Source organism: Rana temporaria, chromosome 2 (genome assembly GCF_905171775.1).
Source record: "Rana temporaria chromosome 2, aRanTem1.1, whole genome shotgun sequence".
Taxonomy (NCBI): Eukaryota; Metazoa; Chordata; class Amphibia; order Anura; family Ranidae; genus Rana; species Rana temporaria.
In genome coordinates this window covers 413,811,226-413,828,937 of record NC_053490.1, presented here as the reverse complement: position 1 = coordinate 413,828,937, position 17,712 = coordinate 413,811,226, and the positions used below count along the sequence as shown (strand labels likewise).

The following is a 17,712-nucleotide window of genomic DNA, read 5'->3' as shown; positions in this document are numbered from 1 at the left end:
CCAGGTCACAGGACTGAAAGTCTTTCCCTTCAGGAGATTATGAGGGTTTAACCACCAAGCTAGACTTTGCCGGACTCTTGGTGAGAGTGGCCAAGGAATTTCTAAGGCCTGAGGCCTCTTGCTCCAGGCTGACAGGATGGCTGCCTGCAGGATGCGAGTGTGGCTCTGAGCGTACGGAACCGCCTCGAATGTGGCCACCATCTTGCCTAGTAGCCGCATACATAGGCGAACAGTTGGCCTTCTCTTGCTTAGAACCATTTGTATTAGCTCTTTGATGGCCTTTAATAGGGGTAGAAACACCCTCTGTTGTTCTGTATCCAATCTCATGCCGAGATAATCCAGCTGCCTTGTGGGCAGGAATGCTGACTTGTCTCGATTTAGGACCCAGCCGAACCTCTCGAGGTACTGAACCGTGAGGGCCACTGCTCTTTCCAGGCCAGGAGACGAATGGTCTACGACCAAGAGGTCGTCCAGGTAAGCCAGGACCGTGACCCCCTGGATCCTTAGATTGGCTAGGATTGGGGCTAGGACCTTCGTGAATACCCGGGGGGCCGTAGCCAACCCGAAGGGGAGCGCCACAAATTGGAAATGACGCTGAGCCACCGAGAAGCATAGAAATACTTGATGTGGCTGAAAAATTGGCACATGAAGGTAAGCATCCTTTATGTCTATGGACGCCATGAAGTCGTCCTTCTGGAGCACGGCGACAGCTGACCGAATAGTTTCCATCCGGAATGAGCGGACCTTTAGATACGCATTTACTCCCTTTAAGTCCAAAATTGGCCTGACATCGCTGTTGGGCTTTGGGATGATAAACAGGTTGGAGTAGAACCCCAATCCCTGTTCCCGGACTGTTACTTCTACTATCACCTTCTGGCATAGCAGATGATTCAATGCCGCCATCAATGCGGCTCCTTTCACAGGGTTCGCCTGGTACTCTTGACTCCTGGTAATGAGGAGGAGGGAATTTTAGAAATTCTAGCTTGTAGCCCGTGGTCACGGAAGACCGTACCCAGCAGTCGGGAATGGTGGCCTCCCAAACCTCTGCAAAGAGACGCAGCCTTCCCCCCACCATCGTGGGTGGGGGCGCCCCTTCATAGGGCCGACTTGGGGGCTGGCTTCGCAGGCTTGCGGTACCACTGCTTCTTGCCCCCAGTGGCTTGGCCCTGCGGCTTATTGTTAATGCCTGATCTTGCAGGAGGCCGTCGATACTGTTTGGTATTAGAGGGCCCCTGCCCCGGGGAGGGCTGGCGCCTAAATGCGGGCCCTCGGGCCTTCTTCTTGACTGGCAAGAGAGTGCTTTTGCCGCTTGATATAGTCTGAATATATCTATCCAAGTCTTCTCCGAAGAGACGTCCTCCATGGAAGGGAACCCTACCAGGAGTTTTTTGCACGGGGGCTCAGCCTCCCAATTCTTCAACCATAAGAGCCTTCTCATATGGATTAGAAATAAGGATAAACGTGACGCCTGCTGGATGGAGTCCTTGATAGCATCCACCGTAAAGCGTATAGCCCTGGGTATATCCAAAATTCCTCTGCCTGCTGGGCAGGGATAAGTTTAAGCATTTGCTTAGTCTTATCTGATAATGCTTGGGCCACTCCAATAGCAGCCACAGCGGGCTGAACTATCGCCCCTGCTGAAGTAAAGGAGGCCTTAAGTAATGTTTCCAAGCGTTTATCCACCGGATCCTTAAACACCTGCAAGTTTTCTACAGGACAAGTTAAAGATCTGTTCACACATGAGATGGCTGCGTCCACAGTAGGGACAGCCCATCTCTTTGAAAACTCTTCCTCTAAGGGTTACCTGTCTGGCTTAGCCCAGTCCTGAAAAATCAGGTCCTTTAACAAAGGATGTACCGGGAATACCAAATTGGCTTGGGGCGCTTTCAGGGAGCCCAATGAGGATACCGCGGAGGCCAGAGGCTGAGGCACAGGTATCTTAAAAGCCAACCGCACCATATCCGTTAGGGACTGAACCCACAGTCTTTCTGCGTGAGAAGCTGAAAAAGGTTCCTCTATTGTAGAATCCTCAGAACCTAAATGGTCAAGGTGATCCTGACCTCCCTCTGTCTGGTCTCCTTGATCCTCCAATTCGTCAGTCGGAGAGGATATCCTCCTCCAGAGACTCAGACCTGGGAGACGGGGATCTAACCCGCTTCTTCCCTGCCAAAGATGCCGTAATTAGAGCGGCCATCCTCCTTTCCAATCCACCCAAGGTGGAGGCTAACATCTCTTCCGTTACATAGGAAGGAGCTGGTTGAGTAGGGCCAGCCATAACACCTAGCAACCCTGATGGCTCACCTAGGACAACAACTTCCGGGCATTCCGGAGTAGTAGGGGCCACTAGATTTTGGATATCCTCAGAGCCCGATGGAGAACCTTTTGGTTTTTTAACCGTTTTAGCGTTCTTAGCGCTACCTGCACCTTTAGGAGCCATAATATACAAATTCTGAGGCACTCCGCTAGTATACAACTGACTGTAATAGCTGGAGAAAATACACATATAATCAAATAAATGTGAAACAATAGGATAGGGTAATGTTAGAGGGACTCCAAACCTCCCATAACCTATAAAAAGGGAAAATCAATACTGAGCCCCAAGGGCTTCAACCAGAAAAAAATCTTTTTTTTTTTTTTTTTTTTTGTCTGGTATTGACCCCCTAATGCTGGGCTAGGTGAGCACCCTAAGTGTTCAAAGGCTTGAATGCAAACTTTTAAGCCAGAGGCTCCTTAGTAAGGTGTACTTCCCACAACTGCCACCGGGTGTCACTGTGCCAGAAAGCTCTGTCAAACCATCCTATGCTGTAGCCAGCATCGCTGCTCCGTGTCCCCTCACAGCCTTTACAGACTGAACAGCCCTCCAGGATTTATCCTCCCTGTGTGCAGGAGGGAAGGAGCCATCCAGCGTCAACCGCCCCCTCCCCGCGGCGTCGCCGCGCGCACAGATAAGTAAAAGCGCGCGCACGCGCGCGCGTCAAACGCCGCTAGGGGAAGCAGGAAGCCATGTAGAGAGGAGACACCAGGACCTTAGACGCTGGAGCAGCAGACACAAGTAAAAGGGAAGCTTCAAACTGTCTCCCTAATGGTATGGTTCCTTCTCTGTGGAACACCCTGCCCAAAAAAAAAGGCCCTCCTTGTGACAGAAGCAGCAGCAGCCTACTAGCCCAGCCAGGGGAACTATACCTGGGTGTTTTGAGCCATCCCGTTTGAAAACTTTGTGGTTCTCCTTTGCCCATGCACAGAGGCATAAATAGGCTGCCCAAGAATCCCCTGTAGGAAGCCTACTGACAAACCAAGTTCCGTAGGCCCCCTGCTTACCTTTCCACGCCGCAGGGTATTGCTCTGCAAGAGGCCCAATCTTCACCCTTCACCGTGGGTATGGTCATAGACCTTCAGGGACTGGGGTCTTAAAAGAACACCACAACCTGGACCTATACAGCACCACTGGCAACAGGTATTCTCTAGGTTAGAAACCAGACCTGGAACCCAGGGTCCAGCCCTCCAAGGAGAGGCATTATAGGCAAAACCCCATCCACGAATTGGGGCCCGGGTACCGTCCACTTTGGCTATGAAGCACCTTGGACGGATCCGGTCAGCTGGCCCTGGTCCCAAGGACTACTACAGGCACAGCCTCAACGTGCACCAACACCTAAGGCCCCATACACACGAGAGGATTTATCCGCAGATACGGTCCAGCGGACCGTTTCCACGGATAAATCCTCTCAAAGAAATCCGCTGATTTCGATGGGATGGAGTGTACACACCATCCCATTGAAATCCGCGCGGAAATCCTCTGCCGATGACGTGTCGCTCCGTCGCCGCGATTATGACGCGGCGACGGGCGCGACGCTGTCATATAAGGAATTCCACGCATGCGTCAAATCATTACGACGCGTGCGGGGAATCCCTTTGGACGGATGGATCCGGTAAGTCTGTACAGACGAGCGGATCCATCCGTTGGAATGGATTCCAGCAGATGGATATGTTGTGCAGCACAACAAATATTCGATCTGCTGGAATCCATCCCAGAGGAGATTTCTCCGCGGAAACAGATCCGCTGGCGTGTACACACCATAGGATCTATCCGCAGAAACCCATTTGCTGGGATTTATCTGCGGATAGATTCTATCGTGTGTACGGGGCCTAAGACACTGGCGAAAAAACTGAGGTACTCCTCCTATGGGAGGGGGTTATATAGGGAGGGGCACTTCCTGTTTGATATTGCCAGTGTCCATCACCTGAAGGTACTCCATATAACCCACTAGTAATGAATATGCCGCTCTGTGTCCCGTGATGTACGAGAAAGAAAAGTAGGAACAGTAATTTATCTCATGTTGTAAAGCGCTGCACAAACTGTTGGCGCTATATAAATCCTGTATAATATAATAAAATAATTTATGATACAAGAAGAAAAGAGGTGTGCAAGATACTATAGTAACTATAAAATGCAGAGTTAAATAGAAAACAAATTATTCTGTGTAAATCAACCTTGATACCAAAAAATATATTCAACGTTTTGTTTACTAACTAAAAACTTTTATAGCTAATTTGCAAATTCTGACATTTTCTTTGGGCATCTATTACTAGGTAAGGAAAGATGAATTAAGCATAAATGTCACTAAAGACTGTACAAATTCTTAATCGTAGAATTCATTAGCTAAATGTAACCTTATGTCAAAACAATTATCTAGTTTAACAGTTTAAATTAAAGTGTGACTTTGTCGTGATGGTCAAGGTGGTATATGATATTAAAGTTTCTGTCAGAAATGCTACAATCATTAATGCTTCAACTTAGAATACACAAAGAGTTTCATAACCTCATTTTAAGCTTCACAAATGCAAGAGTTCAGAGTAAGTTCATGTTCGGAAGCTCATCTTTCCAAAATGTAAAACAATTTTATCTTTCTAAAGAAAAATGCAAACCATATGAATTATTATCACTCACATCAGAGTTGGATTAAAGAAACCTGAATTCTACTTTACGAAATTACTTTTTATTTTAGAACTCAAAGACTCCAACTTCCCACCTGTCCATGTTACATTATGATAACAGAGGTGGCTTCATCCTAAATTACAAATTTTGTTTTATCTTTTTCCTGCTTATACTGTAATCTATATGCCAACGTTCCCCTGCAGGATGTTCAATGATGAGGATGCATTAATAACCCCCCCCCCACACACACACACACACACACACTTTACATGTATTTCTTTTATTTATTTTAGGTAGTTATATAGCGTCGTCAATTTACGCAGTGTTTTACACATACATTGTACATTCACATCAGTCCCTGCCCTCAAGGAGCTTACGACCTAAGGTCCCTAACACACATTCATATACGGTATATACTAGGGCCAATTTGGGCAGGATCCAATTAACCTACCAGCATGTCTTTAGAGTGTGGAAGGAAATTACCCGGAGGAAACCCACACAGGCACAGGGAGAACATGCAAAATCCAGGCAGATGGTGTCGTGGTCGGGATTCGAACCAGCGACCCTTAAGAGTTACCAGCAAACACTTTGTAGGGCTGCAAGCTGTCGATTCCTGCTGCCAATGACCACCCAATCTCCACTGATCACAACCAATGAGAGTGGTTCCCAATCATATTATAGATCAACTCTGACATAGAGATCACATGCAGGCTGGGGGGCCTTATTGACAAAATAAACCTTCAACCTGCAGATGAACACTGCCTCTTTATGCTGCGGCGGGATCTACAGTGCCTTATATTTAAAGTGCAACACCACTTTGATGGGGAAAGACAATATCAAATAAAGAAAAAATAATATAGAGTAAACAATGGTGACACAAGTCATATTGTAATTGAATATTATTAAAAATTACCTTTCCTTTTCAATTTGCAGGCGCTGTCATTTTCTGAAAATGCAATGCAATATGGCTACCTGGAGTTGTTCTGTACACAGATCGGGTACTTATCACCCCCCCAGAAATAATTTTCTGCTTGTGTGATTGACTCACTGATTTTGCCAGAAGTCTGCCTGAGATACAAGTCAGATTTCAGACATCCCCTGCAATAAAAATGTCATTTTTTTGTGCGATACTCCCAAAAGGAACATGTCTAAAGGGATGCAGGCCCAGCAGATTTCCTCATTAGTGCTCTGCAGTTGCACAGCTGATAGATAATTATGAAACCCCTCTCATTAGACCCACTTAGTACATAGGCACAGAGGAACAAACAGAATAATAAAAGGTAGGAATCTGCAACAAAGGTTGTTATAATCCTTGCAATGTACATAGATCACCCAGAGGGGATTTTTTTTCTCAACAACAGTGGATTTATGCTTTGAGAGTGTAGCTGCTAGATAAAAAAAGAAAGCAAAAAAAAAAAAAACATTTTAATTGCATTTGCCAATCTATAATAAAACAAACCAGAACATATGCCCTTTAAAAATATGAAGAATATTTAAAATAATTCAAGTATAAAAAGGTGTCATAGAGCAATACAATACCAAGTTAACAGATGCTGCAAACTTTAGCTTTAGCATTTAGGCATCAATGACATACGATAAAAGAGTTAAAGCTGAACTCCAGACAAAATATCATGTTTTGAAAAGAAAGGGAAAAGCTTAGAGCTTCTGCCAGGTTTTTATTTCCAAGTTCCTGTGGGGTTGATTTTAATCACTTTCTTTCAGGAAAGGTATTGACCAGAAAATTCTCCAGCAGTGATATAGACAAATACAATTTTAGTAAGTAAATACTTCTAACAGCATTTTATTTGCTGACCTTTCTGTTACAAAAAACTTCATATACTCTTTACTAGGTTTTACGTGACCATGCATGGGAGTAGGCCTCTTTCACACTTAGAAAAAACAAAAGTGATCTGGAAAGTAAAAAAAAAAAAGTATGCTTCCAAAATCGCCTTTTCTTGCTTATAGATGTTTTGGTCTTAAAGCAGATTTTGTTTAATTTACATTGTAGATACATTTAAATGCGTACATTTACATGCGTTTAGCCTCATTTAGAGCTAATCCGGATCTTGGAAGCACAGAATTTTATTTTCTCTAAACACAATTCCACTATCCAAGACTAGAAAGTAATGCACATTCAAACTTAAGTAACCTTCCACATGTAAACAGACCTAAACAAACAAACAAACAATTAAAGGGTGGTCAGGGTCAGGTATTATTCTGTAGTAGTGATACTTTAGATCAGCTAAGGGAGGAATTTAGAACTTGGGCTGTAACCTTATAGTAAATCTGTCCTACAGTCTGTTTCACTGCTCCTATGTGGCAATGCCTTGCTGTCAGACATTAATTGATGCATTTCCCCCTTTCTAGGCACTATTTCACTGAAAGGATGTCCTGGAACTGGAAAAGGCACACAGAGATAATGAAATGAAAAAAGGGCTTAAAGCTTACAGCTAAAGATGGGCTGCTTGAAGTTAATTTAATCTGGGGGGGGAAATTTGATACAATCCCCTTCAATCTCCTTATATGAATATTAAAATTGACAAAAAATATTATTCCTCATCCACTTCAGGTCCAGCATGTTACATCCCATTCCTCTGCAGTAGAGTTTGGTGAATGGTTCGGGGCGAGCAAAAGTTGTGATGAGCGCCCCACAATGCACTGCATGCTGAACAGTGCATTCAAAGCTTTACCCCATCAGGGCATAGTTAATAGCTGGTTGTTAAGGAGTGGGCCAGGAAGCCGAGCTGCTGCGTCCTTAACAACAGGGGAGTCATCAGCTGTCAATGGGCTTTCCCGCTACAGCTGAATGAAAAAAAAATTGCCGGCAATAGAAAAATGTTTAAAAAAAACGATGTGGGGGTCCTCCCCCAATCCCTTTGGGTCTGGTACGGATTTTAAGAGGAACCCCATGCCAAAAAAAATGGGCCTAATATGGATTGGAGGGGACCTTTACTTTTTCTTTATATTGTTCACCCCAAAGAACCCCCCATGTTGAGGGCATGTAGCCTGGTATGATTCAGAAGGGGGAAGCCGCTAGCTCGCCCCCCTTTCCTGACCTGCCTGCATGCTCGGATAAAGGTCTGGTATGAATTTTGAGCATTTTTGTATTGCTAGATTTAGTATTGTATACAGTAGTATTATAAATGGCAGTTTTGTTGCAGCAGGGTTTATACGCGGTACAGATGCGCCACTTCACATCTTTTTAAAAAGTTTTTTGTGCATTGGTACATGTCCCCTAGGACAGTCCCTGAGTCCCCATACCCTTTTTTATGGCCAATAACTTGTATATAAGCCTTCAAAATAGGGAATTTAAGATTTTTGAAGTTTAGGTCCCATAGACTTCAATGTTGTTAGAAGTTCAGGACCGAACTTTTGCGATGTTCAACAGTTCTGGCGCAAACCAAATTGGAGGTTATTCGGACATTTTTCAGTTTTCAGAATTGGACTAATGTGACTGACAATAACTCCCACATGCACTCTCTACCTAAATAACTTTTTTTTTAATCTTTTTTTAGACAGAGCTTTCTTTGGTGGAATTTAAAAAAAGTAGCGTGGGTTTAAAAAAAAAAAATAACTGTAGATGCAGCATCAATCAAGTACTGCTGATCGCTCAGTTCTCAGGACCGCTGTGAATACAGAATGGTGACTTTCTGTGCTCTGTCCCTCCAGCGGTAAGTGGAGTGTGGGGGTGGAGAGGGGTTGATATTGGCTGGCTCCGGCTCTCAGCAGCGTGCTGAGAGGCTGAGCTAGCTTCCAGTCAGGCATCTGGGCAGATACCGACATTATTGTCAGTATCCCTGTGGAGCCTGGACCAGCACCGAGACACTGTCGACCGAGTCTGGATCACAGGAGTGCAGAGAAGTGCATGCCTGCGACCCACAGGAGAACTATCGCCACAAGAGCTTTGGCCAAACTTCTCTTTTAACGTATCGACCAGCCGCCGTCGTTATATGGTGGCAGGTTGGCATGGCTGTGCTACCCGCCGTAGGTGCACGTCGGCCACTTTAAGAGCTGTGGGAGGCTCACTAAAATTATTTAGTGAGCAATGGCTAGATGTCATGGATGATCCCAACCACCGCTACCACCAAACCAATTCTGCCATCATTGGTGGTCAGTGGCATTTTAAAACCTCTCTCCCCACCATTGGATTTCAGCAGAACTTTAAACCCCTCCCCATAACATCCCCACAACATTGGTGGTTGGTGGAATTTTAAAGTCCTCAGAACAAACCCCATAATCATTGGTGATCAGTAACCTTTAAATCCCCCACCCCCCCACCCCCAACACTATATCCCCACCACCTTCCCTCCACTACCACAATCAAGCACAGCTTTCCTCCACTACAGCTTTACTCAGCTAAATCCACTATCAAGTGTCTCTTGCCCACATCTCTCCACCCCAGAACAAACCTCAATCATTGGTGGTCAGTGGCCTTTAAACCCCCCCCCCCAACTATTCCCCCACCCCCTTCCCTCCACTACCACAATCAAGCACAGCTTTTCTCCTCTACAGCTTTACTCAGTTAAGTCCACCATTAAGTGGGTCTTGAACACATCTCTCCACTGAGAGTGAAGACTGGTGATGTAGCGCTGCAGCTGTTTCCACACCAACGGGTTCCTTTGTTGTCACACTGGTGCCGTCTTCAGGCCCCCAATGCAGGCAGGAGCGAACTGACCATTCGGGCACTCGGGCACTCGGGCATGCCACTAGGGGGCCCCATCAGGTTTCCAACCTCAGTAAAACCAGGGACAGTATGTAAAAATCTGTCTTTTTAAAAAAAAAAAAGATTATAGCTGCCCTGCCTCTCCAGTATCTTTTCAGTGTGTGTATGTGTATTCTGTGTGTATGTATACTGTGTGTGTATACTGTATGTGTGTGTATACTGTGTGGCCCCATAATCTATTGCCTAGGGGCCCCATAATCTCCTATTGCCCAGGGGCCCCATAATCTCCTATTGCCCGAGGGCCCCATGAGTTGTCAGTCCGCCCCTGGGTGCAGGATAAACCAGCCAGGCAGCAAGAAGGGTGCATAAAGATGCAGGTTCCCATTCTACAATGAGGAAGGGAGGAGAGAAGACTCACGACCTGACGTGATATGACCACACATTTACGTAAGTAAAAGAAGGTTTCAGTTTAGGATTTTCTTCAAATAACATGGCAATTAGTTGGAGGGGGATATAGGTTAAAAGGAATGGGTGTGTGGTGAGGGTCTTGATGCCTGAGCAAGTTCTTGCTTCCTCAATCAGTAGCTTAAATCTACATATGTTAATGGCCTAGTAAAAATAATCTGTTACATGGTTCATATATGCCATGAGAAACTTTCCATGCACATGCATTCGCAGTGTATTCATGGTCTGCAATTAAACAAATTGTTTTCATTTTTTTAATTAGATTCCCAACAACACTCTCTGCATCCATAATATCCTAATTATATTACTCACTTTAGTACACTATGGTGCTTATATTTAATTGTTTACTATTTTCATACCCAAAGCATGGTATAGTAGGTAATTTATCATATGATGCACCAAAATAAATTACTGTCAGAGTAGGAAGGAAAGATAGTATTAAATAAAAAATCGAATGTTTCAGGTGTAACAGACTGTGTGTCACACTAGACACTCAGATTGCATATATGCATTTTATTACTGTCACAGAGGGAGATGGTTCATTAATGTCCAACGTGAATATTCACACAGTTACTGACTGGAATCTCCCACTGGCTTTAAACAATCCTTTTGGCTGAAAAAGGCCCATACAGTTTTTCAGTTCATCATGACTCATTTTGTTTTTATATATTTTTTTATCTCTGTATCGTTCCTGCTCACTGGAGAGGGAGAATATATTTTAAGATAGCATCAAAAAGACAAAATGAAAAATGGCTTTGAATTTAAAAAATATAGTGAAGAGCGCAGACAGGCAATTTTTCCGTTTGGTAGACAAATTAATCTTCAAGATACAGAGGAAACTGAGGAAAAATACACAAATCTTAAAATGATGGCGACGGCTCTGAGGTAATCTCTAGAAAGCAAGGGGAGGCCAGAGAGCAGGGTGAGGGGGCTATTATCTTTTATTTATTTTTTACAGATAATGGAAAACACAAACAAAGGGAATAGGTCACTTGGGATCTGCAAACAGTGTACATTCTAGATATTTGTTTATGTGATGGTTATAAAATAAATTATTTTTATTATACAGGATTTATATAGCGCCGACAGTTAACGCAGCGCTTTACCTTATAAAAGGGAGACAATACAGTTATAATACAATAAAAAATAATTGCTACCATAATTCCCCTGTAGATCTACTACTGCCTACAATAGACTTCATGAGAATTTTCCCTAAGACCCCTTTCACACTGGGGCAGTGCGGGCGTTAGTGGTAAAGCAGCGCTAATTTTAGAGGTGTGTTGCCACTGTTATAGCTTAGATGAAGACATGGCACACCGTAGTCTCTCCACTTGTCTTGTCCCTGCACCGTGCTGATCTACTTGTGGTCTCTCTCTCTCTCTGCTGCTTTTATGGCATAAATCCCTCCAACTGCCTCCTGTGGTGGGATCCTTCCAGGCCAGCCTCCCGAGCTCCAGTCTGGGGTAAAACCCTTTCCCGGAAAGGGTCCCTCAAGGGCCACCAACAGCCTCTCCTCAGCACTGCTTCTACATCTTTAACCCCCGCTAGTGGGCGAAGAAAGCCTGTGTTGCGGCGCTGCCAAATCACTTTGCAGGTGCTTCGGCAGCGCTGTCCATTCATTTCAATGGGCAGGGTTTTACCTCAGACTGGAGCACGGGAGGCTGGCCTAGAGGGATCCCACCACAGGAGGCAGTTGGAGGGATTTATGCAATAAAAGCAGAAGAGAGAGCAAGGAGAGACCAAGAGTAGATCAGCACTGTGCAGGGACAAGACAAGTTGAGAGACTACAGTGTACCAAGTCTTCATCTATGATTGCCCTGGGGAATCTCCATGTGTGTGTGCCCATCAGGAGGACTGGGGGAAGCAAGCATCCAGTTCTTTATGGACTTTGTTTTTTGTAATTTTGGAACAGGTTGTGGTCATCCCCAAACTGTTCCCACAAAGTTGGGAGAATTACATTTTCGAAAATGTCTTGGTATGCTGATTCCTTAAGAGTTCCCTTTACTGGAACTAAGGGGCCAACCCCAACCCCTGAAAAACAACCCCACGCTATAATCCCCCCTCCACCAAATGATTTGGACCAGTACACAAAGCAGTAACTGACTTCACAAACACGCTTCTGGAAGAATGGTTAAACATTCACATTGACACACTCCTAAACCCTTCGGACAGTCTTTCCAGAAGAGTTGAAGCTGTTAAAGATGCAAAGGGTGGGTCAGCTGAATATTGAACCCTACGGAGTAAGACTGGGATGCCATTAAAGTTTTGTGGTAATATTGTGTACACACACACACACACACACACACACACACACACACATATATATATATATATATATATATATATATATATATATATATATATACACACACACACACAGTATATATACAGTCACAAATACCCTATATGTCCAAGATGTCACAATGTAAGCTGCCTGAATATGGCTACCTAGTTCTGACATGTACTTTTCCGACAAAGGATCCCAACGCATTTCGAAAATATATTCTTTCTTTAGGGGATGAATAGGGTAGACCAAATCTACAAATATAATCAAATTTTTAAAGCAGCAGTAAACCAAAAAAAACTACAAGACAATAGCAGAATGTGCTAGTATGAATTGCATACTAACACATTATGAAATACTTACCTTAGAACGAGGCCCCCGCAGCTAGCCCGGGCACCGCAGAAGGGGCCGACATGTTCCCTCGGCATGTCTTCCGGGTTCACGTGCTCTGGAACTGTGAGTGGTTGGAGCCGCAAAGACATTCAACACGAGCCGCCAGACCTTCAGCACGCATGCGCCCGCTGACATCAGTGGCTGCATGAAGGGTGAATATCTCCTAAACCCTGCCAGTGTCATTTACACAGTAATCAGTGCATTTTCATAGCACTGATCGCTGTATAAATGACAATGGTTCCAAAATGGCATCAAAAGTGTCCGATGTGTCTGCCATAATGTCGCAGTCACGATAAAAAATGCTGATCGCTGCCATTACTAGTAAATAAAAAAAATATTAATAAAAATGCCATAAACCCCTTATTTTGTAGACGCTATAACTTTTGCGCAAACCAATCAATAAACGCATATTGTGATTTTTCTACCACAAATATGTAGAAGAATACGTATCGGCCTAAACTAAGGAAAAAAAAATGTAAATATTTTTTGGGGATATTTATTATAGCAAAAAGTAAAAAAAAAATTTTTCAAAATTGTCGCTCTATTTTTGTTTATAACACAAAAAATTAAAACCGCAGAGGTGATCAAATACCACCAAAAGAAAGCTCTATTTGTGGGGAAAAAAAAGGACACTAATCTTGTTTGGGAGCCACATCGCACGACCGCGCAATTGTCAGTTAAAGCGACGCAGTGCCGAATCGCAAAAATTGCTCTGGACTTTGGCCAACCAAATGGACCGGGGTTTAAGTGATTAAAGCCTTATTATAGGCTTACCTAGGTAAAAATGACAAAGTGGGCAATACAACCGCTTTAAATCACGTACAGTATATGTACAATAAAGTGCATTAAAAATCCTTTTTAACTAATTTTTTCTTGGTGTAATCTGCCTCTAAGTTCCCGCAGGGGGTGTTTCTTTTTGGTTATATTGTAAACTTTTGGGATGTTGGCAATACACCTATAATACCACCAGGGGCGAACTGACAACTTAAATAAACAAAAAAGCCGCGCCCAATAGGTAGAAATAAAAAACTTTTTCTAAGGAAGAAAAGTTAGCAAAAAGTCCAATAAAGAGTCCTTATATTGATAAGCAAAGCTCCCAATATGACAATCAGTGGGTGTAATCTTGAAATATTGCTTGTATTATATTTGGATCTTTCCATCACCCGGTGACATATTATACAAGTCGTGAGATCCCTCCACCGAGAGTAATGAGCCTCTTACCAGATGGCAAGTAATCAGAGCAGTTGGCTATAGACCCGCCACGGCCTTTAGATTCCCAGACGTCCCAGGACAGGACCAATAATAACCCGACTTTGGCTAGATCATTCGCTCCAATAACGGGAGTGCTCCTGCATGCCGGCCGGCATTTTAAAAACACACGCTGTTTTTACTACTGATTGCTGTAAGTACATTACTTTGTAAATAAATATTTGGTACCCAGCGGAATTACGCTATATGCGTCTTTTCTTTTTTTATACTCCCGTTATTGGAGCGAATGATCTAGCCAAAGTCGGGTTATTATTGGTCCTGTCCTGGGACGTCTGGGAATCTAAAGGCCGTGGCGGGTCTATAGCCAACTGCTCTGATTACTTGCCATCTGGTAAGAGGCTCATTACTCTCGGTGGAGGGATCTCACGACTTGTATAATATGTCACCGGGTGATGGAAAGATCCAAATATAATACAAGCAATATTTCAAGATTACACCCACTGATTGTCATATTGGGAGCTTTGCTTATCAATATAAGGACTCTTTATTGGACTTTTTGCTAACTTTTCTTCCTTAGAAAAAGTTTTTTATTTCTACCTATTGGGCGCGGCTTTTTTGTTTATTTATGTTGATTGTGTACTTCGCACGATAGCTGCTGCCCTGATATTATTGTGTTGTAGCGCAGTTTTTTTGTTTCTTCTTGCGAACTGACAACTCATGGGGCCTCCGGGCAATAGGAGATTATGGGGCCCCCGTGCAATAGAAGATTATGGGGCCACACAGTATACACACATACACAGTATAGACACACAATATACTTTATGTTGTAAAGCGCTGGGTAAACTGTTGGCGCTATATAAATCCTGTATAATAATAATAATAATAATAATAATAATATATATACACACACTGAAAAGCTACTGGAGAGGTGGGGCAGCTATAATCCTGGGATTTTTTTTTTAAAACAGAGATTTTTTAGATACTGTCCCTGGTTTTACTGAGGCTGGCAACCCTGATGGGGCCCCCTAGTGGCATGGTGGCCTCAGGCAGAGGCCGAGTGCCCGAATGGTCAGTCCGTCCCTGAATACCACTCACCCTATTTCTATTACTATATATCAATTCCACTTACAGCCATCATTACCCAAATATCATATCCATCACTATACACTATTATTGTTGACTTGACTACAAATCATTGTTGCCTGTTACTGTATCTATGTGTTATCAGTACCACACTCATACAGTGAGTAGCACAATACCCTATGGGTCATAAGTGGGGTACACACTATGAGAAAATCGGAAGAAAAATTCTGCACCAGGCATGATCTTTTGATTTTCGTATAGCGTGTGTACAACTTTAGACATCTGATTCAGAGTTTCCAAATGAAAATTTGCGAAGGGAAAGACTCCAATTTTTTTCTCATACGTAAACAGAACTAGCAATTTTCGCTTAATGTTTACAGTTTTTGTACAAGAAAAATCGGATATGAAATCGGATATGAGCATGAACAACAAAAAAAAATTGTGGTAAAACAATTTTAGTACAATTAGTATCATCCTCAGTTTCGAATCGCTGGGAAACATCAAGGAAAACGGGACTGTCCGATTTTCTTATAGTGTGTACTGGGCTATAACCCTAAAGGCCCGTACACACAAGCGGATTTTCCGACGGGAATTGTGTGATGGCAGGCTGTTGTGTGCTCCATCGCACAATTGTTGTCAGATTTTTCGCCAACAAATGCTAGATAACAAATGTGTGTTGTCGGATTATCCGATTGTGTATATATTTCTCTATTGACAGAGATCAGTAGGGAAATGGACTGAATTTACGATGTACAACCCAGCCAAACAACCTTTTTATAGCTACTGTACAGTGCCCAAAGGTATTTCATTATTACCACATATATTGTCCAATTATTACATTGTAGATGGACTTATTAATATTGATTGCACTGGTTAAATTATCCTATATATCAGATGTCTGTAGGTTTACTGGGAGCTGGGGGGGAGGTGCTGTCATTCAGTGTGACTTTCATCAGTAAAGATAATAACAATCACCAGAGATCTACTTAGTCTGATAAATATAGAAAAGTCATCTGAAAATGACAACAGATGCAGTCCGTTAAGGCTTGAGGTGTGTTTTTTACTGCGATTTTTCCACGTTTTTAGTTTTTTACAGCGTGGATAAAAATATATATTTTTTTATAATCCGATACGGCACTGCGGCTCTTTAACCACTTTAGCCCCGGAGGATTTAGATGCCAAATGACCGGGGCACTTTTTGCAATTCGGCACTGCGGCGCTTTAACTGACAATTGCAAGGTCGTGCGACGTGGCTCCCAAACAAAATTTACATCCTTTTTTTCCCACAAATAGAGCTTTATTTTGGGTGGTATTTGATCACCTCTGCAGTTTTTTTTTTTTTTTTTTTGCACTATAGAGCATCAATTTTGAAAAAAAATCTATATTTTTTACTTTTTGCTATAATAAATATCCCCCAAAAATTTATAAAAAAAAATAAAATTTTCCTCAGTTTAGGCCGATATATATTCCTCTACATATTTTTGGTAAAAAAAAAATCACAATAAGCGTTTATTGATTGGTTTGCGCAAACGTTTTAGTGTCTACAAAATAAGGGATAGTTTTATGGCATTTTTATTATTATTATTTTTTTTTTACTAGTAATGGCGGTGATCAGCGATTTTTATCGTGACTGCAACATTATGGCGGACACATTTGACGCTATTTTGGGACCATTGTCATTTATACAGCGACCAGTGCTATGAAAATGCACTGATACTGTGTAAATGACACTGGCAGGGAAGGGGTTAACCACTAGGGGGCAAGGAAGGGGTTAAGTTTGGGCTACTAGTGACACGACACTGATCACTGCTCCTGATGACAGGGAGCAGAAGATCAGTGTTCAAGGCAGAACAGGAAGATGCCTTGTTTACAATGCGTGTGTCCACGGCCGCGTTGTCCGCCGGCCAACCACGAACCGAGAGTGAGAACACACACATCTGTCAGAAGAGGAGAGACAGATCATCTGTTCCCAGTAATTAGGAACAGCGATCTGTCTCCTCCTCCAGTCAGTCCCATCCCCATACAGTTAGAACACACTGAGGGAACACATTTAACCCCTTGATCCTCCTTAGTGTTAACCCCTTCCCTGTCAGTGACATTTACACAGTAATCTGTGCATTTTCATAGCACTGATCGCTGTATAAATGTCAATGGTCCCAAAAAAGTGTCAAAAGTGTCTGATTTGTCCGCCGCAATGACGCAGTCCCGCCAAAAGTCACAGATCGCCGCCATTACTAGTAAAAAAAATAAGAAATGCCATAAATCTGTGCCCTATTTTGTAGACACTATAACTTTTGCGCAAACCAATCAATATACGCTTATTGCAATTTTTTTACCAAAAATATGTAGAAGAATACATATTGGCCTAAACTGGGAAAGAAATTGTTCTTTTTTGTTTTTTGGGGGGATATTTATTATAGTAAAAAAATAGTTATTTTTTTTCAAAATTGTCGCTCTTTTTTTGTTTATAGTGCAAAAATTCAAAACCGCAGAGGTGATCAAATACCACCAAAAGAAAGCTCTATTTGTGGGGAAAAAAGGACGTCAATTTTGTTTGGGTACAGTGTTGCATGACCGCGTAATTGTCAGTTAAAGCGCTGCAGTGCCGTATCGCAAAAAAATGCCCTGGTCATTAAGGGCTCAAATCTTCCGAAATAAAGTGGTTAAAGTACAGCTAAAGAC

At 42.9% G+C, this 17,712-nt stretch overlaps 1 protein-coding gene across 2 annotated transcripts in view; it reads right to left on the bottom strand.

Moving 5' to 3' along the window:
• The window catches only part of DHRSX (dehydrogenase/reductase X-linked), a 631,492-nt gene that overhangs the window by 214,149 nt on the left and 399,631 nt on the right, over window positions 1-17,712 (bottom strand). The gene's annotated exons all lie outside the window — the stretch shown is intronic.